At 35.9% G+C, this 23,957-nt stretch overlaps 1 long non-coding RNA gene across 1 annotated transcript in view; it reads right to left on the reverse strand.

Annotated features, from left to right (window-relative positions):
• Positions 1–327: 327 nt before the first annotated feature.
• Positions 328–23,957, reverse strand: part of LOC311603486 — a 127,803-nt gene continuing 104,173 nt past the window's right edge. Inside the window, exon 5 of the long non-coding RNA XR_014781101.1 lies at positions 328–426. This is a non-coding gene — a long non-coding RNA (uncharacterized lncRNA). The remainder of the gene's footprint in view (positions 427–23,957) is intronic.

Below are 23,957 nucleotides of genomic sequence, written 5' to 3' on the forward strand. Positions count from 1 at the left end.
TTTGAAAACAAAATAAAGAAGATAAAGCTCCTTGTGAAAACAAATCCAAACACTACTTTTCTATATTCTTGTTCTTTTGGGTTGATGTTCTAAACATTTCCTAATTAAAATGAAACTATTGCCCTGATTACCTGTTGAAGACAGTCATGCAGTAACCATGTCATACTCCTATTGACCTGTAACAGAAAATAGCAGTGGAGATTTTCTTCTCCAAAGAATGAATGGTTTAGTTTTTTTCAAATAAATATACCTTTAATTTATTTAATGTTAAAATAATACTTTTCTTTCTCTGGCTGTACTTTGACAGCACCAAGCATTGCTTGAAGAGCCTCTTGGAGTGCATGCAAGACATTGTACAGTAGGTTGGTTGAAGTAGGAAGGCCCGATACACACAGGTGGCTTCATTCTAATAGCTGAGATCCTGGGCTAAATTAAAAAAGGAAAAGACAAGCATTAATTGCTCTCCCCTTCTTGACTGTGGATATAATGTCACTTGCTGCCTCTAATTCCTGTTGCCCTGAGCACTGAGACAAATAAAACCTTTCCACTTAAACTACTTTTGTCCAGTGGTATTTTTGTTATAACACTAAGATAAGTAATGGATATATATATATATAATAGACTTTCAAAAATCCAACTGTCTAGAGCATAATATGTTGTGTATTTTAACCACAGGAAGGGGTTTGTATGTTTTAATTGAATTTTGAAAATATTGGGTTTCCTCTAGTTATTTTTCTTATTTTATTTCTGTAACCCCTGTTTTCATAATTATTCTTCAGTTTCTGCCTTCATATATACTTGAAGACAATTTTTAACAGAAAAATTATATTCTTAAGTTTCAAAAGTAACTTAAAGTTGAAAATAATTACAAATATATTATCTCAACTGATATTTATGGTTTGGTTTATAGGAAAGTTTCTGTAGGCACACACATTATATGTATCTATACAGTTTATAAATGTGCATTGCTTTATGGAATTTACAATTGAATTTTTACTAGAAAGATTAATTCTAATCAGGACAAGTAAATAAAAATATATTTTATTAATAGTTTATTCTAATTGTATAATTTTAATTAATAGCAACTAATTTCTCCCAAAGAAAAGTTGAATGGAAAACAAGTTTAATTATGTTTCCCTGTTATTAATAACATCATTGTTATGGCTGACTGCTTAGTGAAAGTACTATCCTAAGGAATCAGTTATCAGAAACAAATACAAAGCAGTAAAAAACAACCTACCTATTCTTTCAACCCTTCAAGAATTTTCTCAAACTATATTCTCAAGGAACATATTTGTTCCTAATAATAAATATATTATTTAACAAAAATATGTACTCTAATTTTTTTTATTATATAGAATAAATTATGTACTCTAAAACACTTATTGGCCCTGCATCAACAGATATTGTCATTAGAATGTGAAAAATATGAACAAAGTATTATTGGTCTGTCCTGTCTGTGTTTGAGAAGTTTTTATATAATTTTATGTGGTAGAAGACAACTGTATTACTGTTATTAACAGGCATTTCTTGTGTCCCACTCTGCAATTGAAAACCAGCATACATTGGTTACCTGAAACATTTTTGCTGATTGAATTTATGTTACAAGATTGGAAATTTAATTTCTTATTGAAACAATAATAAAAAATAAATAAGTAAATGTAAATAGTCTTCCTTGTGATAGTCTAACCTCTTGAGATTTGACATTCAATTTCAATTATATTAGAACTATATTTCAATTATAGTTAGTCAGCTATCAGTAGTCATAAATTTTAATGATGTATGTATGTCAGTATACTTAGGATTAAATTCTTGAAGCTCAGATGATCTAGTAATATGTTTAATCACCATACACATCTTGTTCTGGTTGCAATAAGAAACATCTTTGCAGTGTCTTAATGGGATCAGTGGAGGAACCAATAGAACTGAACAGACAGGTTGCCCATAGGGACCGAACTTGCATTTAATGGTATAGTGCCAAAACAGTTTTGAAAGTCATAAATAAATTGTGATGGAAATAACAAAGAATGAGACAGACATTATTTCCGTAGGGATATATAGGTTGTTAACATATTAATAAGATCTATGTGACATTTTTATCAAAATTCATTTTAAATGGAACATTAGAGATGATATTTGTTTAAAAAGTTATGTATACATATACTTACTTGTATATATACATACATATATATACATATATATATATATACACGTATGTATATATATATGAGATGATCCATCATAAGCTAATCATTCTTCAGTTTCAAGAAGACAACAAATCTTCGGGTGAATAAACAACAAATGATATGGAATATTCATGAATTTTGCTTTGTTATTTTTGAAGGGAAAATTATTTGTTTTCCTAAATTTTTATTGGAAATAGATTTTTTTTTAGTTTTTACTTTTTATAATTTATTCACATTACACCCAATGTTACCCCCTCACTCATTCATATCTTACATTTCACAACCTTCCTCCCTCTTCTGCCCTATGCCATCCTTAGTCCTCTGTCAAGAGGGGTTCTCCTCCCCCACTGTGTGACCACAGCCTATCAAGTCTCATCAAGACAGCCTGCACTCACTTCCTCTGTGTGCCTGCACAGCCATCTCACCAAGGGGAAGTGATCAAATCTCTGGACCCAGAGTTCATGTTAGAGGCAGTGCCTGCTCCCCTGACTACCGGCAAATGGAGAATGAGCTGTCTATTGGCTACATCTGAACAGGTGTGTAGCTTCTCTGCATGCATTGTCCTTGGTTGGTACATCAGTTAGTGCAGGCCCCTGTGGGTTCCAGATCCACCTGTACTGTGGAGCTCCTTGTGAAGCTTCTGATGATTCCTGGTCCTCCCATCCTCCCACTCTTCCATAGGATTTTCAGAGCCCCACTGAGAGTCTTGATGCTAATCCCTGCAACTGTCCCAATCCCCTGCTGGAGTCTCTCATAGGACTTTATGTTGGGCTAATATCCACTTATAAGTCAGTATATACCATGCATGTTATTCTGAGTCTGTGTTACCCCACTCAGGATGATCTTTTCTAGTGCCATCCATCTGCCTGCAAATTTCATGATTTCCTTGATTAAGAGCAGTATTTCCTGATATCTGAGTAGTATTTCCACTATGTAAATGTACCACAATTTCTGTATTGACTCCTCAGTTGATGGACCTTTTGGTTGTTTCCAGATTTTGGCAATTACAAATAGGCTGCTATGAATATAGTTGAGCAAATGCCCTTGTATGGTGGAGCATCTTTCAGGTATATGCCCTGGAGTGGTATAGCTTGGACTTGAGATAGCACTATTCGCAATTTTCTGAGAAAGTGACAGATTAATTTCCAAAGTGGCTGTACAAGTTTTCACTCCCACCAGCAATGGAGGAGTGTTCCTCTTTCTCCACATCCTTGTCAGCATGTGCTGTCACTTAAATGTTTGTTCTTAACCATTCTGGTAGGTGTAAGATAGAACCTCAGAGTCCTTTTGATTTGCATTTCACTGATGACTAAAAAAGTTAAATATTTTTAAGTGCTTTCAGCCATTCAATGTTCTTCTGATGATAATTCTCCATTTAAAGTCAGTCCCCAGTCTCCACTTAACTGTGGAGAATGTTCTGTGCCTTGGCTAGGTTTGGGTAGGGGTTTGATGATGACTACACATATTGTCCTTGGTTGGTGCCTTAGATCAAGCAGAACCCCTGGGCTCAGATCCACCCATCATAATGTTCCTCTTGTAGGTATCTAGGACCCTCTGGATCCATTTACTTCCCTATCCCTTATATTTTTGCCATCTAGAGTCTCAATAAGATGTCCTCACCTCTATCCCACTTTCCTGGTAGGTGAAGACTTTCATGGGACCTGCCCCTTGGGCTAGTGTCCAGTTATGAGTATATACCATTTGAGTCTCTCTGCTTCGGGGTTAGCTCACTCATTATGATCATTTCTAGTTCAATCCATTTGTCCACAAATTTTGGAAATTCCTTGTTTTTAATAGCTGAATAGTATTCCATAGTGTAAATGTACCACAGTTTCTTTATCCATTCTCCTACTGAGGGACACTTAGGCTGTTTCCATGTTGTGGCTATTATGAATAAGGCTGCTATGAACACCGTTGAAAAAATTTTCTTGTTGTGTGCTGGTACCCCATATTTGGCCATGTCCCTTTGTTGGGGAGGCCCAATGGCACTCGGAGGAAGGATAGTGGACTACCAAGAAGAGACTTGATAGCCTAGCACCATATTCATGGGGAGGAGGTCCCCCTCAGTCACATTCATAGGGAAGGGGGATTGGGGTGAAAGTGGGAGGGAGGGAGGAATGGGAGGATGCATGGGATAGGATAGAAAATGAGATGTAATATGAATTATTTTATTTTTCAATAAAAATGTATTAAAAATTCTTCGTTTAGTTCTGTACCCCTATTTTTAAATTGGTTATTTGGCTTGTTAGTGTTTAATTTCTTGAATTCTTTATATACTTTGGATATTAGCCCTTTGTCAGATATAGGGTTGATGAAGATCATTTCCCAGTTTGTAGGCTATAGTTTTGTTCTGTTGACAGTGTTCTTTGCTTTACAGAAGCTTTTCAGTTTCATGAGGTCCCAATTATTAACTGTTGGTCTTCGAGCCTGAGCTGTTGTGTTCTCTTCAGGAAGTTGTCTCCTGTGCCAATAAGTTCAAGGCTCTTCCCCAATTTTTCTTCCAACAGACTTAGTTTGTGGTTTTATGTTGAGATCTTTAATCCCCTTGGACATTAGTTTGGTGCATGGTGATAAATATGGATCTATTTGCATTTTTCTAAGTGTGGAAATCCAGTTACACTAGCACCATTTGTTGAAGATGCTACCTTTTCCCACTGTATAGTTTTGGCTTCTTTGTCAAAAATCAAGTGTCCTCGGGTGCTTTTGTCAAACAAAATGAAACTGGTTCTTGGGCACCTCATTTTCATGGTGGTTCATTAGTCTGGAATACATAGGTTGGTTTTACACTATCCCCAATGTGACAGCCTGTGGGGGATTCTGAGAAGTAATAATGATATGAGGGATAGTGTCTTGTTTGTCCTAATGTGAAAAAAATTTTTGAGGTCATCTTTCTCTTTCATGTGTCTTTCTATTGTTCCTTCTGCTGCATTATGATATAAAAGTAGTATGAATAAAGAATGTCACTGAATAGACATCAGAGCTGTCTGTGCCTTCATGTGGAACATTTAGCCTTTAGAGCATTAAGAATATTTATTTCTGTTTCATATAAATTATCCAAACTCTGGTATCTAGTCCAACAGCACTAATGGTCCAAGACAAGGTGTTATGAATCAAACTTGATCTTTTCAACCTGAAGTACTACCATACTCATGCTATATTTGAACTTTACCACTAAAGAAGTAATTATAGTAAAATGAAACACTGTGTTTGCATATATCTATTTTGACTGTGAGTTTACAAGAGGACACACCAAGAAAATATTAATATGAAGACACAAGGACAAGATAGTCTTTAAGAAAGGTAGAGAAGATTCAACATAATTAGGTTCTACCAGCAACTTAATTATGGAATTTTAGATTCAAGAATTATGACAGAATGTATTTCTACTAGTTTAAGTATAACATAGGTTACAATGTTCTCCCAGCCTTAGCAATCTTTGTAATATGCTTCATTGACTGTTTTCTTGTTAGACTTTGTTTTTTCATTCATCACAGCATTGTTTTCTCTCATATCCAGTGGTGCAAAAGGAACATTCCACAAAGGTATAGTTTTTTCTATTGATTATTAATAATATGGTTAAATATTTTAGCATATAAACAATGTCTTTACAACTAATCAAAGTATTTACTTCTTATCATTCTTATTTTAACCTCCTTGTATCTGCATTATTGATTCTAGATAAGATAAAAGTGATATTTAAGTGAGCATACAGAATTTTTATTTTTACATGGCCTGTGAGTTAGAAAACTAGTGACTGAAATCAGCTTTGCCTCTATGTAAGATATTTTGTTTTAATGAATTTGCTGTGTTTGCATGAGCATTTCCCCTACAAACTGATTCTCACTGAGAGGTCAAGCTGCCAAAGGCCTGATTAAGAACAAGATGAAATTACCAGAAGAGTGAATTATGCAAAGGTGCCTCCAGTCACATGTAGAATAGAATAAATTGATGAACTAAAAACTCAAGTTCATGGCTATAGGTTTTATAAAGAAAAGATGTCTTGTTAGTAAATGCACAACAATATCCAATGAGAAGCTTTCTTTTCCATGCCTGATATTTGTTTTATATATAGGATCTTGGTCTGTATCAGAGGCTGAAGGACTGGCCTCCAACTTCAGATTTTTCTGCACTTCTCTGAGTCTCTTAAATCTGGGGATGACAGGCACACACCACCACAAACAACAAATACAACCTCACTAAGTACTTCTTTTTTTCTGAGATAGTGTACAGCAATCTAGAGACAAGCATTGTCCTGACTTCACAGATGTTTAGACCTGGGTGGCAGAAAAGAGACATATTAAAATGTTTGTTACTCTTGTTATTGTATTTCAGTTCTACGGATTGGACCTAGGAATTTGTGTGTCCTCAGCAAGTACTCTATCACTGAGCTGTGTTCATATTCCCACTATTCCCAAATATAAATTCTAATGACAAAGTTCTCATTATTAAGAGTATATAAATAAGCACGCGTGTCTTAGGATTGCTACTAGCTCAGAATTGTGAAAATGTTTCCATGCAGAATAAATAGCACCTTGATTGACTAAGGAAATCAAGAAAGGTGCTAGGCTCTCACTGTCACAGTCCTAAAGTTTGCTTCAAATGAAGAAACTGCCTTTGCAGACCTGACCTTGAATGGGAGCTGTCAGAATTTGAGTAGTGAGGGAAATAGCTCAGTTGTTTGGTTTTCCTGGGAGCAAGTTAGATTGATTTCAAGGAGACAGAAACACAACATGCTTTTTCAGTCCCTTACTTGTGTCAATTTTATTTTAATCCTATTATCCAAAAAAGTCATGGATTAAAAGGCCAAATCAGAGCGTAACTGTTATAAGTGCATGACCAAGAGACACATGTAGAAAGATGTGCCATCATAGCAGTTTTGGATGGGCTAATTTTATAAAACATTCTGGGCTTTTATATCATGCTTCTCTGTTTATGCCTTACTTTCCATTTTGACAATTCTTGTTCATATTTCACTCTCTCATATAACTGATCCCATAGCGATCTTTATTCCTCTCATTTCTTTTTACATCAATTGAGAATTTTTCTGAATACACTCTTTTTCACAAATATTGAATTTACTTTGGTTGTAAACTCTATACATAGCACACTGGATGTATAGAAATCAATGTATAAGTTCTGTTCAGTTTATTACCACATAGCTTGTCCCTTTAGCTATATACTCACTGCAATGAGAACACCAGTTTTCTCTATAAAAATATGTTGGATTTTTGCAATTGAAGCCTTATCTTAAAAACATTCCTTAGATTTATCTCTTGTTTCATAATTTTTGACCCCTAATCTATCTCATCTTTATAACCTGTCCCCTCAAAAAATAATAAGTTAGCTCAGATGATTTTTTCAGTTTCACATGTCTTTCCCAGTGTTTAAATCACAAAACAACTTCTATTTTTCATTAATATTTAGGCTCTCTGCCTCTTTACCATGTTAGCCCCCCCAACCCCCCATCTGCCTTTATACTATATTTATTATTTCTGTATGGGAAGTAGATTACTAGTTCTCCTCTGTCAAAAGTTTGTAGCACGTAAATTTTTCATGAAAGAGAAAGAATCAGATCCATATTTGAACAGAATCAGCATGACATGCTGCTCAGATTATAATTAAAATAGCACATAATTCATCATTTTATCATGAGCTCTGGGCTCTATTGGCTTAGACTACCATGTAATCTCAATTTAAGGTTCTACTCAAAATGATAAAGGAAAACACAGTTTAGAAAATTTTGTTTTCCCAATAAAGTCAAAGTTTGTACGTGGTGGGAGGGGAAACAAAAAAATAAGTGACTAAGGTGAAACATAGTAATCACTAGGACTGAACTGTTTACCGAAACCTGGGAAATAAGCTAGGGACATACACTGCACCACGGGAGAAACAGTGTTTTCCAGAGCAAGAAGGGAAATGGGGATCCTCAAGCAGAGAATGGAGAGAGTACATCATACTGCAGAAAAAATGGGGTTGGAAAACCAGTAAACAATATTTTCTTGAACATTCCATGCCTTTAATTGACAGGATACAGTTTGAAGGAGGCTATTTAAGTACTGCTTTTATTTTAAGATGCTTTAGAGCTTTGAGAGAACCTTTGAGCAGGAGAATAACAAGTCCAAGTTTACCCTTCAAATGTAGAACAAAACACAGAGTCTGGCTCCTTGGAATTACAGGTCAGCTGCGTCTTTACACCTTAATATACATTTTCTTTCTTCCTTTTGATCTTAGTAATTATTCTGTAGATATCAATGTTTGGTGGGCACCTTTGGAAGCGCTTCGGGTCCTGGTGTCTTAGTGCCTCATATTTGACCATGTCCCCTGGAGGGGGAGATCTGGTGGCACTCAGAGGAAGGACAGCAGACTACCAAGAAGAGACTTGATACCCTATGAGCATATACAGGGGGAGGAAATCCCCCTCAGGAACAGTCATAGGGGAGGGGAATAAGAGGAAAATGGGAGGGAGGGAAGAATGGGAGGATACAAGGGATGGGATAACCATTGAGATCTAACAAGAATAAATTAATAAAATTAAAAAAAAGGATTTGGACAAAGATGCATGAGTATTAAGAAGCAAAGGGAAAACATTTATTCAAAAAGAATATGCTACTGAGGGAAAAGAGGAATCAGAGCAGAGAAGTAGCTTCACAACCCAGTAGAAATGATGCGTAAAGGGTGAGGCTTTTATGCCCAATAGTGTGAACTTTCCAGATTATTTGCAGAGAACATGCACTTCATGTATGTGCTGTCCACTTTATATAGTTCTACATGCAACCTTTCATGAGTACCTTAAAAGTTCCACATGGGGTTTTGTGTTTCAGTAGAGGTATAGCACAAGTTACCTTTAGGTACGCTGGATGGACTGTGTCTGTTTCTGACACAGTTTCTCTAGTAATTTCTAACCAGTCTTGCCCTGGTGTTTCTAGAATTTAATTTTTCCAGTAGGTTTTACTCATGCTAATTTTGTAATCTTTGTGTACCACTTTCCTGACCTTTATGGTGGTTGAATCATTTGCTTCAGTAACTAACGGAGAAACAGCCCGGTTGGTGCATTTAATGATAGTATAAACTTTGGGAAAAATAAAAGGGAAGTTTCCAACCATATGGGAGAATTTATAAATCATAATTATGGAATAATTCAAATTTGGGGGAAGCAGAAATCACAGGTAAAACACTTATGAAGATGTAAGGTCATTCGTAGCATATAGAGAATGAAAATAACCTCATGATTAAATTCTTTCAAAGACTATTGCTTAATAAATATAAATAAATGAATAAGCTTTTGTCTAAGAGCAGCTCAATAGGTAAGGTTTCATACTTTGGAAGAAATAGGGTGATTTTTACTTTTATTTTGATCTATGAAACTATGGAGAAAGAATGAATAAATGGCTCAGCAGGTAGAACTGTTTGTTATAAGCCTTGCGGATCTGAGTTTGATCCCCAGGACATATAAGGTAGGAAGAGAGATTCAACTCCGGAAGGTAGTGCGTGGCCTCACAGTGGTTCCTTGGCATGGCAAGGCCCCTTCTCCAAACAAACAAATAAAAACTACGCACAGGCATGAGAACTAAAACTGGAATCAGTTTATATAAAAAAGCATGGTTTTGTTTGAAAGGCTGGATTACCTCCCATGTTTTTGTATGAAATATTACTGCCTGTCTAGCTAATGTATTATGTGTTCCTAATAAAGTAACCCATATGTGCAAAATGGATGTGTCACACCAAGAGAAAATGTCTAAAATGCCAAGTAAATACCACAACAAATGCCTGAAAAATGCTTAGCTGAAGGTTTCACTTTACAGCTTCTTTTGATGTCCCACATCGCCCATATTTCTGCTGCAGCAAAGCCAGGGTCCTGTTTTTGATAAAGGCATAGTGTTGGCATGTATTTTTACCTCTTTGGTGTTTATATTTAATCAGAAAGTTAGCTGTTATGCTTGATACTTTTAAAAAATTAATTTACTCATTCATTTCACATCCCAATCATAGCCTCTTCCCTCCTCTCCTCTGGGTCCCACTCCCTCACCCCCACCCCCCACCCCTGTTTCCCCTATTCCTCAGAAAAGGACACACCGCACCCTCCTACCCACCCACCCAGGCTCATTGTCGATTTACATTTCAACTGAGCATGTCCACTTCCCCTGTGGCCAGGTGAGGCATTTTTTTTTTTAAGTACATGTTTTAAAACCTGGCCTGGTGAATCCATTTATCAGAGAGATGGACAGGGCTTGGTTACTGTCAACTAGCTTCTTAACTTTTACTTTTCTAGTTTTCATTATTTAGAATAAAGTTTTAAATGATCGATCTTCACTTTTCTTTTTGATCTAAGGACTCTCTTTTTTGTAAATATTCATTTATCAAATTTTGCCCGTGTGAGTCTCACAGGGATTTCAATTTGCGTTAATTCAGTAATCTATCTGATAGGAATGTACATTACTTCTAACTCTAATCCCTCATTGTGACTTTCTTCCCCGATTTGCACAAAGTCAGTTGGGACCTTGTGCTTCATAGGAGACTTTTGCTACTCGACAGCTCATATGGCCTCCTTAAAGCATCAGCAAGTTTACTTCTTATTATTTTGTCTTTTCATAATATTTATTTATGCATTTACTCACTTATTGTATGTGGTGTGTGCGCGCATGCACAGATGGGCATGAGCATTGGGTCATGTCGGCGCTGCACTGTCCAGCGGAAATAAGACACCAACAACCAGACTTCTTCTCGAGATCTTTACTCAGGATTAAGCTCAGTGGGAATGGCCTCGAAGAAAGTAAGGGCCAAGCTTAAGTACAACTCAAGGGCCAATCAGCACATGCCAGGTGTCACCTCCTCATAGGTCCGCGTCAGAGCAGGACTGCTCGTCATCAGATCACCAGTTACCCTTGCACAGCCTTTTGCCATATAAGGACTTGTTTATCTTCGAGAGCGCTCGCCATCGGGATGGCAGAAGGCGGAAGCCTGTGCCATGTTAAGGCGCGGCACCTCGCAGCTCTCCACAGGGTCATATGTGTGTCATAGTAAATATGTGGGGTTTTGAGGAAAATATGTGGGAATGTAGTTTTCAGGACCTGAACTCAGATTGTCCCTTTTAGGCTTCAATCTTCATTATCTGCTCAGCCATCTCACTGCCCCTGTATTTTATTATTTTTAGTATTCTAAAACAAGATTTTATTTATATATTTATTCACTTTACATCCTGCTTGCAGCCCCATTCTTCCTCTCCTCCCCTCCCCTCCCTCTCTCTCCCATATCCCTCTCTCCTAATTCTCAAAATTGGGGAGCCCCCCTTTCCCACACCCATACCCACCTACCTGCAGCCCATTCAACAACTACTATCAGAATTGAGTGTGTCCTCTTCTCCTCTTCCCCTGTAGCCTGGCAAGACAGTTCTGCCAGGGGAAGTAATTGAAAAGCTGGCAAGAAATTCCACATCAGAGAAAGGCCCTGGTCCCATTTTCAGGAATCCTGAGATGTCCATCAGCTAAATCTTTGTAGAGGGCCTAGGTCTAGTCCAGGCAAGGTTCTTGGTTGATGTTTCAGTGTCAGCAGACTTCTGTGGGCCCTGGTTATTTGGCACTGTTGGTTGTCTTGTGAAGCTCCTGTCACTTCCAGGTCCTTTTTTTTCTCCTTCCCCCTAGTTTCCCTCAAGGCAACCTATGCATCACTCAGTGTTTGCCTGTGAGTCTCAGCATCTGTTTAGAACTGATGCTGGGTGGAGCCTGTCAGAGACAACTGTGCTAGAGGACAGCAAGCACTGCAGAGTATTGTTAATAGGGTCGGGTTCTCTGCCGTGTGGTGGGTCTTGAGTCGGGCCAGGCATTGGTTGGACATTCCCTCAATGTCTACTCCATCTGCTCTGCTTTTATCCCTGCAGTTGTAATCAAGATGAACTTTGAGTTAAAGTTTTTTGGGTGAGTTGGTGTTCCCCTCCCTGTGCTAGCAGATTTGTCTAGTTAGAGGGTGTCTTCTTCAGTCTCTATGACCCCTGCGACTAGCAGTCTCTGCTAGAGTCCCTCTCCTGTCATGCCAGGAGCCTAACTGACTTAGGTCTCCAGCTTGTCACAGAGATGCCTCTGCTCACACTTTCTCTTTTCTATGCAGGTGTGTATGGATGTTTTGCTTACATGTACTTCTACATGTATGCTGCCTGAGTAGTTGGTGCCTTTGGAGGTCAGAAGAGTGTGTTGGATTTCTTAAAACTGGAATTAGAAATAATGCTGAGGCACTGTGTAGCTACTGGGAATCAAACCTGGGTCATAGATCTTGATAACTGAGCCATCTATTTATCCCATTTTATAATTGTATTTATTTATTTTTATATTTTATTTGTGTTTTAATAATTTATTCAGGTTAGATCAAGCTGTTATCCTCTTACTTACATTTATAATTTTTGATACTCAACTTTCTATGTTTTATAAGATAGCAAACATTTTAATTTCTCTTCTGCAGTATTCATTAGCCTTATATGATTTTCCCTTTTTTTATGTTCAGCATTTTTTCCCGATTCAGTGTTCATCTGAATGGTAAGATTAAAGGGAAATTGAGGCTATTTTTATGGAGTCTTTAGGCAAAAAAAGTTCATGTGCTATGACTGAAAGGTTCATCATATCTGTGGAATTAAAGCTTCTATAAGATTAATATTCCTTCAACCCTACTTTGTTTATAGTAACCTCTGTGTCTATTCTGGTGTTTTTGTTTGTTTTCTTTTGTTTATTTTGTTTTTCAAGACACTGGGTTTCTCTGTGTATCCTTGGCTGTCCTGGAACTCACTCTGTACACCAGGTTGGCCTCTAACTCACCGTGATCCGTGTGCCTCTGCCTCCCAAATGCTGGGATTAAACGCTTGCAACACTAACTCCAGCTTATTCTGGTGTTTTAAGTAAACATGAAAGAGTACAGATTAAATCAGAGATTTTATTGTACCTGTTATCATTTTCCCAGGCTCTTAACCCCCCTCCCTCCACAGTTTTGTACATATGTGAAGGATACAGACTGTGCTATACATTAAAGCTCATTCCTAATGTTTTCTCTGCTACTTATTAGCTATATCATTCAATTGCATAGTTATTTTGAGTTTAACACAGTACTTTAGCTACTTCTGTTTTGCAATTATGGACTATGTTAATCCAGAATACAAACTTTAATGGATTATTTTCTAATGGGTTATACTGGAACATTTTAAAGTATGAAATTAAGTGACTCAAGATAGTAAAGAAAAGCAAGGGAACGGTCACTCCCCCCATAAGTGCGTTATTTATTTATTTTTATGTTCTTAGCAGCTTTATTTTTTGTTTTCTTTTCTGCTTTGATTACTCTTATTTTATTATTGTAAGTTATTCACATTTCATCCAGATCGTAATTCCCTCTCTTATTTTCTTGTTCCCACCCTCCCTACCACTCTAATCCATTCCCCTCCCCTATGCCTCTGACAGGTGAGGTCCTTCTCCCCACCAAAGCCCATCCAGACAGTCTGCATCCCTCTCCTCTGTGTTCCCACAGGGCATCACTGCCAAGGAGGAATGACCAAATCCCAGGCACCAGAGATCTTGTTAGAGGCACTGCTCTGCTCCAACCCTCCCCCCCCTTCCCCATGTGAATAATGAGCTGTCCATTGGCTACACTGATCATGGGGTCCAGATAGTCTGCACAAAAATACTCAGTAAAATACTCGTAAATTGAACCCAAGAATACATCAAAAATATCATTCACCATGACCAAGCTGACTTCATCCTGAGTATTTGGGGGTGATTTAATATATGGAAATTGATCAATGTACTTCATCATATAAACAAACTGAAAGAAAAAAAAAACACTTGATCATCTCTTTAGATACCAAAAAAAATATTTGACAAAATCCAACACCCATTCTGTTAAAGTTCTGGAGAAAGCAGAGTTATAAGGCACATATCTAAATATAATAAAAGCAGTATACAGCAAGCTTATAGTCAGCATCAAATTACATGGAGGGAACTGTCTCTCTTGACCTCAGTAGAAAGATACACAGAGAGGAAAACACAGGGTTGCAGGTTATCACTGTCATTTATTGACTCCTCAAAACTTGTGCCTTAAAATGGCAAATTAAAAGTAGTGTAATGTCATTTCATTAAAAGATTTATGGGATGAAGCGGACAGAAAACTGTTCATCTAGTTTCCATTTAGTGCACGTGTGCTATATCAGTTGAGATCACAAAAGATTACATCAAAGAAGTAAGGGATAATGAAAGAAAAGGAAGACTGGCATTGCAGAGACTGAAGTTCAGCTAGCCAAATGTCCCTCCTCAAGTAAAATTTGATCTCCTACAGGGAATTGTAACAGTATACTTAGCTTCAAATGACTTCTATATTTTCATATTGTGTCCACTACTTAGTCATAATCCTAATAATGACATCTCTTTCTGGAGTCATTGAAAATTCCATTGAGGAACAGCGTGTTGTGCTTGGCATGGGGAAAGCTTATCTTTCACACACTATTATGGGCAGCAGGGACACATTACAACAGATAGAGAAGGGTAATGGGTGGCACTGTGAAATATTTTAGGCTTAAGTAAAACTCCACAGAAAGAAAAGTACCTGTGGGATAAGAGTAAGTAATCATGCATAAGCATGAGATATTCTTTAAGAAACTTGTATCCAGTGGCGCTCATGACTTGTACCCTCTATCCCTCAGTCTCTCCTTTTGTCTATGGCAGAGATGAGTTAGCAAATAGTCGGTAACCAATGAGAAGCATATTTTCATGTGATGCTACCTTACTGTTGTACTAAGCAACTGTGAGCTGGGAACTGTAGAAGAAGGATGCGACCACAGATCAATAAATTAAATCTATAAAAATCTTACAAATAATCAGAATGTTTCCCTAAATTTCAAGGTCATGAAAAATTGCTCAGAAGAAAGCTTGCTATTTTTACTTTTACATTTTTCTCTTTCATGTGCAGAGGTGGCAGACTGAAAATGTGCCATAGAGGAACCTCATGACAAAACTGAGATATATGTGTTTATGCTTAAATTACTTAAGTTACATATTTGACAAAGATAACATGTACCATAGCTTTAAAACATCATAAAATAAATTGATAAAAATGGTCCAGAAATTCTTTTTCTTTTCACAAATAAGATGGTTGGCTTATAGTTATTGATTTTGGAATTATTTTCATATTTTAAGTAATATAATTTTAATTTGTTATATAAATATTTTAATCAATTTATTATTGTAATATTTATTTCTATTTGAAAGGATATTATGTGGTAAAAAAAAGCAAAGTTTTAATTTTGTTTTTAATGGCTGTAAGATTTCAAAATCATGAGGAAAATGTCAAGGCATTTAAGATGGATAAGGAAAATTAGGTTGGCAAAAAATAAATTTAATTGAAATTTCCTGATATTTATTTTTTAATTCTAGCAACCTTGAAATTGGGTATATTTAATACCCATTTATGGCACACTGTGAGAAAATAAAATAGAACATTAGAAAAAAGGCATGACAAAAAGTGAGAATTCTAAAGAATGAAAAAAGAATAGTGAAAAAAAATATTGAGGAATTGATAAGGAAGCTCAAAATGTACAAATGATGACCAGAGATAAAAATGAGAGAAAGGAAGAATATAGGTGACACTAATAACTGAGCACTCGGAAGGATGAGCTAGAGTATTGGGGACGGACTATGACTCCAACGTGACAATATAAGGAGAGCATTACACTAGGCACCATGAGTAAAACAACTAAAAGCAAAATCCACAGGGAAGCATAGGAAAAGCATCCTGACCTAATGAAATAATGTGATGTTAGGGTCAGGTAGATTGTCAAGTTACATCCACACTGAATTCATACAACCAGGGAAGAAACAGCACATCAATAATCTACCCATTCCATCTGTAAAATATGAAAATAAAAATGAAAGACTTTTCTCACTGTCATACCAAATGACAATTAGAAACCTTCAGACCCATGTGAAAGGGATTACTGTGGTAGTTCCTAACAATAAAGACTGAGAACTTTAAAAGGAAGGTAGAAACAGGAAGAGCAAGAGACTTTCCAACAGGCTTGTGTGCAATAAAAGGGGTATATAGAAAAGTGTAATTGCTTGCTGTTGTGTTTGGTATATTTGTTTTGCTTTGCTTTCTTTGAGACAGGGTTCCTATGTGTAGACATGGCAGACCAGGAACTCACTCTGTAGATCAGATTGCCCTTAAATTCATAGAGATACACCTGCATCTGTCTCAGGAGTCCTGGGATTAAAGGTATGTACCACCACTGTCTAACTATGTACAATGACATTTTAAATAAACATTACGATATTGTAATTAATATAAATTAAAAAACAAAAAACAAACACCACGTGATGTTGTGTTCTAGAATGTTCCCAAACTTCAGAAAATAGTAAGAAATAGTTTTCTTCATTAAATAATCATTTCCTTCTAAAATAATAATAGGACTATAAACTTTGAAGATAGTTTGTGTGGGGAACTCAGTTGTCACTAACTTTATGTTACTAAGTAGCTTGGCTATTCAATACTGCACACACAAAAAAGAAAAAGACAACAAAGAGTACAAGAATATGAAAAGGGCAGAAATAAAAGAAACCAAACCAGTAAATATAATCAAGTGTATTTAAATCAGTTATTTAAGATGTTTCATAGCTTGTCATGGGGGAAAAATCCCAATTGTTAAGAAAGAAAAATGTCCCCATAATTATACTGTTTATAAAACATGCACTTAACACAGATTACAGAAATATTTAGAGTAAATGGAAAAGCACATACTACACAAAATATGTTACTGTGGCTATGTTACTATCAACAAAGAAAGTATATTATATCATAAAAGCATTAGTAGCTTGTAAAGAACATTTAATGATCCTTTAAGAAGGTGATCTTGCAAGAATGCTTATGATTTAAATTTACTTAGATATGAAAATGGACTCAAAACGGTAAAGCAAATATTTGCAAGTTTGACAAAACAAACTAGCAGAAAAAAAGATAAGATGATAATCATTGTTTCCAGCTGGGGTTTTCTGTGACCATCACTGTTTGATGTAAAGAAAGGCTTATTGGGTGAGGAGTGGTAGCTGCACTTTTATAGATTTAGAGGCAGAAATACAAATGAGAGAATGTAGGGTATCTGTTTTTCTGGATCTGAGTAACCTCACTGAATATAATACTCCTACTTCCATCCATTTATTTAAATTTTTCTCTGATGCGGTTGAAAACCGGATAGTTTAGTCTTATAGTTAAGCTTAGTTGTTTAGGGGTTAAGGTGTTTTCAGATCAAGATGGATTTTTTAAGTTGATGGAGATGAGATACGATAGATAGTGATTTTCATTCAGAAATTTGGACTCAGCAAGATAAGGAAGATGTTTACTTCAAGTTTGCCAAATACAAATAGCCAAATCACTGTGAATGTAACATTTATAAATTCCTCAGTGTCTCATGGTTTTTCCTGCTGTATGTAGTTTATTTTATTCATGTGTAATAACATAAATATATATGTTAAAAAGAGACATAATAAAGTTTTAAAAATTCATTTTTATTTAAAGTTGACTAGTATTCCATAACACACACACACACACACACACACACACACACACACACACACACACACACACCCCACATGAGATTTTCTTTATCTATTCATCTGCTGAAAGATATTTCTGATTTAGTACTTTCCACCTCCTGGTAATTTTGTATAGTGCACCAGTGAACACAGATGAGCAAATACTTGTGAAATAGGAGGTAAAGTTGTTTGGGCAGATGGCTATGAGTAGTGTAGCTGGTCATATGATAGATTTATTTTTAATATTTTTGAGTATTCTATATACTGTTTTCAGAATATTTTCACCAATTGGCATTCCTACCAAAGGTTAGTTAAGTTTCCTTTTTCTCCACACCCTAGCCAGCATTTTTTTTTCAATTATTTGTTGTCTAAACCATTGTGGCTGAGTAAAATGAAATCCTAAACCTGTTTTAATTTGCATTCTATAAGGATGATTAATGCTTCTTGAGGCATTTCAGCTATTTATATTTCTCTACTGAGACCTTTCTGTTTATATTCCTAGCCCATTTTTCAGTTGTGTCATTAGTTTTCTTTTCTTTTCTTTTCTTTTTTTTTTTTTTTTTTTGGTTCTTTGAGTACTTTTTACATTCTTGATATTAATCTCCTGTAAGGTGTATGACTGTCTGATATTCTCTCACACTTGGTGAGTTTCTTCATTGTTTCCTTTTCTTTGCAGAAGATTTTGAATTTCACCACATGACTGTTAATTCTTGACCTTAGTTCTTTTGCACATGAAATTCTGACCAGAATGTTCTCTCCTATATCTCTATATTGTAGGGTACCTCTTATATTTTCTTCTATCAGCTTTAGTGTTTCCAGCTTTTGTTTTTGATCCACTTGGATCTAATTTTTATCAAGGGTTATAGATAGTGGTCTAATTTTATTTCTCTTCTTCTGGATATCTAATTTTCTCTGACTCACTTGCGGAAAGTATTCTTGTTAGTTAAATTTTGATATTATGCCAAAACTCAGATGATTGTACTTATAAGTATTCAAGTTTGTTTCCTCTATTTCATTTCACTGGTTCACATGCCTGTTTTGCAGCAGTAATATATTGTTTTTATTAAAATACTTTTATAATATATCTTGAAATCTGGAATAGTAATCCTTAGAGTTTTCTTTTTTTTTTTTCCTCAAGACTTCTTTGGCTAAACAAGGACACAATGCAGAAATCAAGTGGGTGCGGGAAGAACTATCACAATGGTTTCATTTATATCATAGTTCATGCATCTATAACTTAGGAAAAATAGTGGGAGAGGGAGCAAAGGCATTGTAGGAGTCAGAGTACCAAGAAGTCTTCTGAGAAACTTTCTCTTCTAGAAATCAAAGAGCAATGGCACTGTCATAGACCTGATAACATGGAAAAGTTTGTGGTGTCCAAACTCTAAACAAAAGGTAATCCCCCTCAGGAACAGTCATCGGGGAGGGGAATAAAGGGAAAATGGGAGGGAGGGAAGAATGGGAGGATACAAGGGATGGGATAACCATTGAGATGTAACAAGAATAAATTAATAAAGAAGAAAAAATGAAAAAAAATATAGCAAACTAATGACTTCTGAGAAGAGGAGAATTAGTTTTTCTTGGAGTGAGCCCCTTCATTTTTATTCAGTACAAAGTAGACAGCACCAACAAAACTGGACTCAAATGCTAGTAATTTTTATAAAATTCTCCATATAATCAAAACAAAAAGAGATATCCACTTGAGAGTGAAAGATATAAAATGGGCTCAAGGGAAGATACTTGGGAGGAGTTGGTAAAGGGAGCAAAGTAATGTAATTCTATTTAGTGTAAAAATATTTTAGTGAGCTGGAGAGATGGCTCAGTGGTTAAGAACACTGACTGCTCCAGAGGTCTTGAGTTCAACTCTCAGCAACCACATGGTGGCTCACAACTATCTATAATATATCTAATGTACACTGTACACACAATAAATCAATCTTTAGAAAATTTTTGGAAAAGATGATAATTATCATGAGATATCATTCGTCACAGGAAGGAAAAAATCTTCAGGAAGAAAGAAAAGAAAAACACAATGAATAATTAGTAAAATTGACTATATTGGCATTTATATAGGGGTGTCATATCATCAAAATTAAATGAACATTTGTTTCAAGTATGAATGGAATGTGCATAAATGATTACTATCAGTTTGGGTTTGATGCATGTTGATGTAAATTTCTCAAAACTGGAAAGTCTATATGAACTTTCAGACACTACATGACTCACCTGTTGGCTTATTTTCAGTACTATGAGTCCCTGATATACAGTAATTTCCTCCAAATTAAAACAAACTTCTGATAGTGGGAAAAGAGAAGACTCACTAAGTCATCAATAAGGTGACAAGACTCATGCACATCCCACACTCATGTTAGGTAAGTGATCACGTTCTAGAACAGAAGGTGATATAGGTAGCTGTCTACTCATTGTCCGTGGAAATCCTGTGATATTAATTTGTGAGTTTTGTTGCTGTGATATTGTTTTATGTAGTGACACAACTTTTCTCCTATAAGTAACCCCATTAAATTCATTTTCTTCACCGATGCACATGTGTGAGGAAATGCCCTGTCTAGAGTGAAAGATATTTTTCATAAATCTCTAATCTCTAAATGCTAATTGCTGGTAGAAGATAGGTTGAGAATAAGCTAAATGCTTTGACTAAGTTCTAAATAATTCATTTTTCATTCTATTAGAAGGAGAGAATGATGTTACAGCATAATGACTATGAGTGTGATTTGTTGCCATCCTTTGGAAGGGAGTTTTGCCCATCACTGGTAAAGGGAGGTGGACAAGGAGCAGAAAACTAGGATGAACCAAGGATTGTCATTTTAAGGGATTTTGTGGTATGATGAAGAGAACTATGAATTTCTTCTCAAAGGATGCAAAAACAGTTGTGTCATTAATTGACTGTCAAATTTCACCTCAGTTATGAGTGCTATCTTAACTTACTTTCTGTCCCCAGCCTGGCTATTTCAAACACTGTGAAGTTTTATGAGATCTTTCTGAACCTTGAAGCATAGAAATCTGTTTGAAGAGTTAAACTGTTTAAAAAGATTACAAGCCTCAGGAGCAACGTGTGTGTGTGTGTGTGTGTGTGTGTGTGTGTGTGTGTGTGTGTATGTGTGCGTGTGTGTGTTTGTGTGTGTATGTATGTGTGTGTGAACATATGTGTGTGTGTGTGTATATATATATATATATACATATATCCTCAAATAACCTTTTCTTGAAAAAAAAACTGTATCTACTAAGAATGAATAGTTGAAATTCTGATCCAGTATCACCATTGTGGGAAAGTTTTCTCTGAGTAAGTTATCTTCTTGCACTCCCATCTGTTTTCCTTCCCTTGGGACTGTGAGTCTAATTTTTACAGGTTATTCTGTAATTCTGGTTAGAAATATTTTTGTCTTGGGAATATTCATGAATATATCACTTTCAAAGAAAAATCAGATTAATATAAATTGATAGAGAGCTAACATCTGAGAATTTTAAACATGTTCTACTAATCACTCATTTATATTTATTAATGCATCTATTATTGCTTTTATTATGAGTAATAATATTTGAGCATTTACTGTTATATATATGTATATATATATGTGTGTGTGTGTGTGTCTTCATTTCTAAGGATAATAATAAAAGATAAGTAAAATATTTTATCTCATGATAATTCTGAAGCTCAGATGTTTGCTATGTTCCTTGAGATACACTGCCAACCAGAAGAGTGCTATTCAAGCATTGGAGGGGAAGTCAATACCAAGGTAGCCATTTCTCCCTGTGTATGTATGTACAACTACACATGTCTGTAAGGGAGAAAGATGAGAAGCATAAACCACAATTCCCTTATTTGGATTAACAGGGATGCTTGGCACTTTGTGACTTTTGCAGAATGTTGTCAGATTCCTGATGTAGTTTATTTATTTGTGAATCCCGAATAACAACACACTCTTTATGTGGTTGTTATGATGGAAATTATATTTGCCACCTGCTGTTGTGTGAGTTAGCATAATCATTATATTTTCTCCAGATTATTAGTGAGAGAATCTATCTTACTATTTGCTTCATGTATCCATCCTACTGGGACTTTCCTTACTATCTGGATTGCAATAGGTGTCAGTTCTAGTGATACAATCTCTGATAAGGACAAACCAAAATAGACATGAGCGAAATATACGCTATTTTTGACCCAGAAAACATATATTGACAAGGAAGCACACTATCTCTAAGAAACTACCTTTGAATGTATATCAAACAAGAACTGCATTTCTCTTGTGTTCTTATGTTGAAAGAGCCCTTTAGTTAACCATCAATGTCCTTGTGGATTGAACAATAGGTCAGAGAACGGGTGGGCTCAAAATTAAAAAAGAAAAAAGAAAAGGGCAAAATTAGGAAGGCAACATGACTAAGTCAAATGGTTTAAGTGTCAGAAAGCTTCATTCCTTTGACACTTTTGTGATATTCTATTTAATTAAAGGGACTGAAGTGTGTAGATGTGTATCCAGAATTTGCACATGCACTTAGATTTATTTAAGGAATACTTGTATGATTCTTCTAAGGATAGCCCTAAGCCATTAATAATGCCTGCTGGCTTATTTAAATCTTCATAAGTTACTGGTATCTTCATTTAACAGAAAAAATATAGAAAATCAGATTGTAAAGTCTTTTGCTTGAGAATTTGTGTTCAAGGAGTCAAACATAACACACACACACACACACACACACACACACACACACACACACACACACACCTCTAGCAGTTCCACTGAAAAACTACACTGAAAAGAATACACACACGTGGGCCAGAGAGGATCATTTTAAAGACAAAAATATAGGCTTTCTGGAGACAATCCCACAGGCTCAGCAAAGGACTATCTTATTTTCATTTCTATTAACAAAGAGACCAACGTTCATAGGTTTGGGATTCTACAAAGCTCTTATAACATGTTAACAAGGAGAGGGTCTCAGCCCTTTGCTACATTAAGTCTTTCCCTTGCTTTGTGAACTTTTTGTACATCTTACTTTAGCATCATGAGCAGATGAAAAGGTATTGGTGTAGAAATCAGCAAAGTTATTCATTTTACTTTTGGAAAAGGAGGGAAGCTAATTTAACATGAGGACTGATTGCCTTTCTATTCTAGCATGGAATTATTTAAAGTTGTCCTTGTTGCCTGAGAAAATCTTATTATCTACAAACTATTACTTTTCATATTTAGTGACCATTTACTATTAAGGAATAACTCTTGAGGCAGACAATCATGTATCCCTGCCTGCCAGGGAACTGTATCTTAGGCTATATAATGCTTCCTGCAGATCCTAGGAAGAAGAGAGTAAACAGAAATAGAAGAAGGATAATATATTTTTAAAAGCTGTGTTTGCAATATCCTATCTGTAGACTTAAGAACCATAGCTCTTCTGAGGTCTCATATTTTGCTCTTGACATATGAGGCTGACTCACTGTGGCAGTCAGACAACTTAGAGCAATCTGGGGCTCAGCAATATTTCACACATCTCCCATTGGTTTCCCCCAAGAAGCTTTGCCTATTTATATGTCTGGCAGAGTTCTGACTTAAGCACTCAGCAAGGCTGTAAAAGACACTCACACGGGGTGACAGGCATGGGAAGTGGCTTCTTGCAAAGGTGACTTGGGTTGCCTGTAGAGAACAGCGGCTCTAGGGGATGATAAAAGTAGTCTCATTCAATCGAAGTTGGACATTCTTGAGGAATTTACAATTTTTATAGCAATGTGCCCAAAAAGACTGCCATAACTTTATGTGTCTTTTCTTCCAGACAGTCTCACCTGGTGTCATGGAAAAAGTAAGGCAGATGGTAGGATACCTTGTCTCTATTATATTCCAGATTCTGTTCTTTGGCAATTATTAGAAGTATGCAGATCGTAGTTTCTTTTAGAAACAAGTCAGACAACAAACTGAACAGAAATTAATGAAAATTGAAGCAATACATTTGAAAGAGAGCAGGGAAGGGTATATGTTAGGGTTTGGAGGGAAGAAATGGCAGTGAGAGATAATATAATTCTGCATAATAATCTCAAAAGAAAAAGAAGAGAGAGAGGCAGGCAGAGGTTGTTTTTAATTATTAGACTCCCATTTCTACCCAGAGAAGCAAAAGTTTGAAACCTGACTCTGCTATTTGATTTTGGTCATTTAATATTTTCAACTATCACTTGACTGTTTTTTAACAGAGGTGTTTTTTTTTCTATTAAAGTAGTCAC

The sequence above is a fragment of the Acomys minous genome, assembly GCF_964271855.1.
Source record: "Acomys minous genome assembly, chromosome: 8".
In the NCBI taxonomy this organism is placed as follows: Eukaryota; Metazoa; Chordata; class Mammalia; order Rodentia; family Muridae; genus Acomys; species Acomys minous.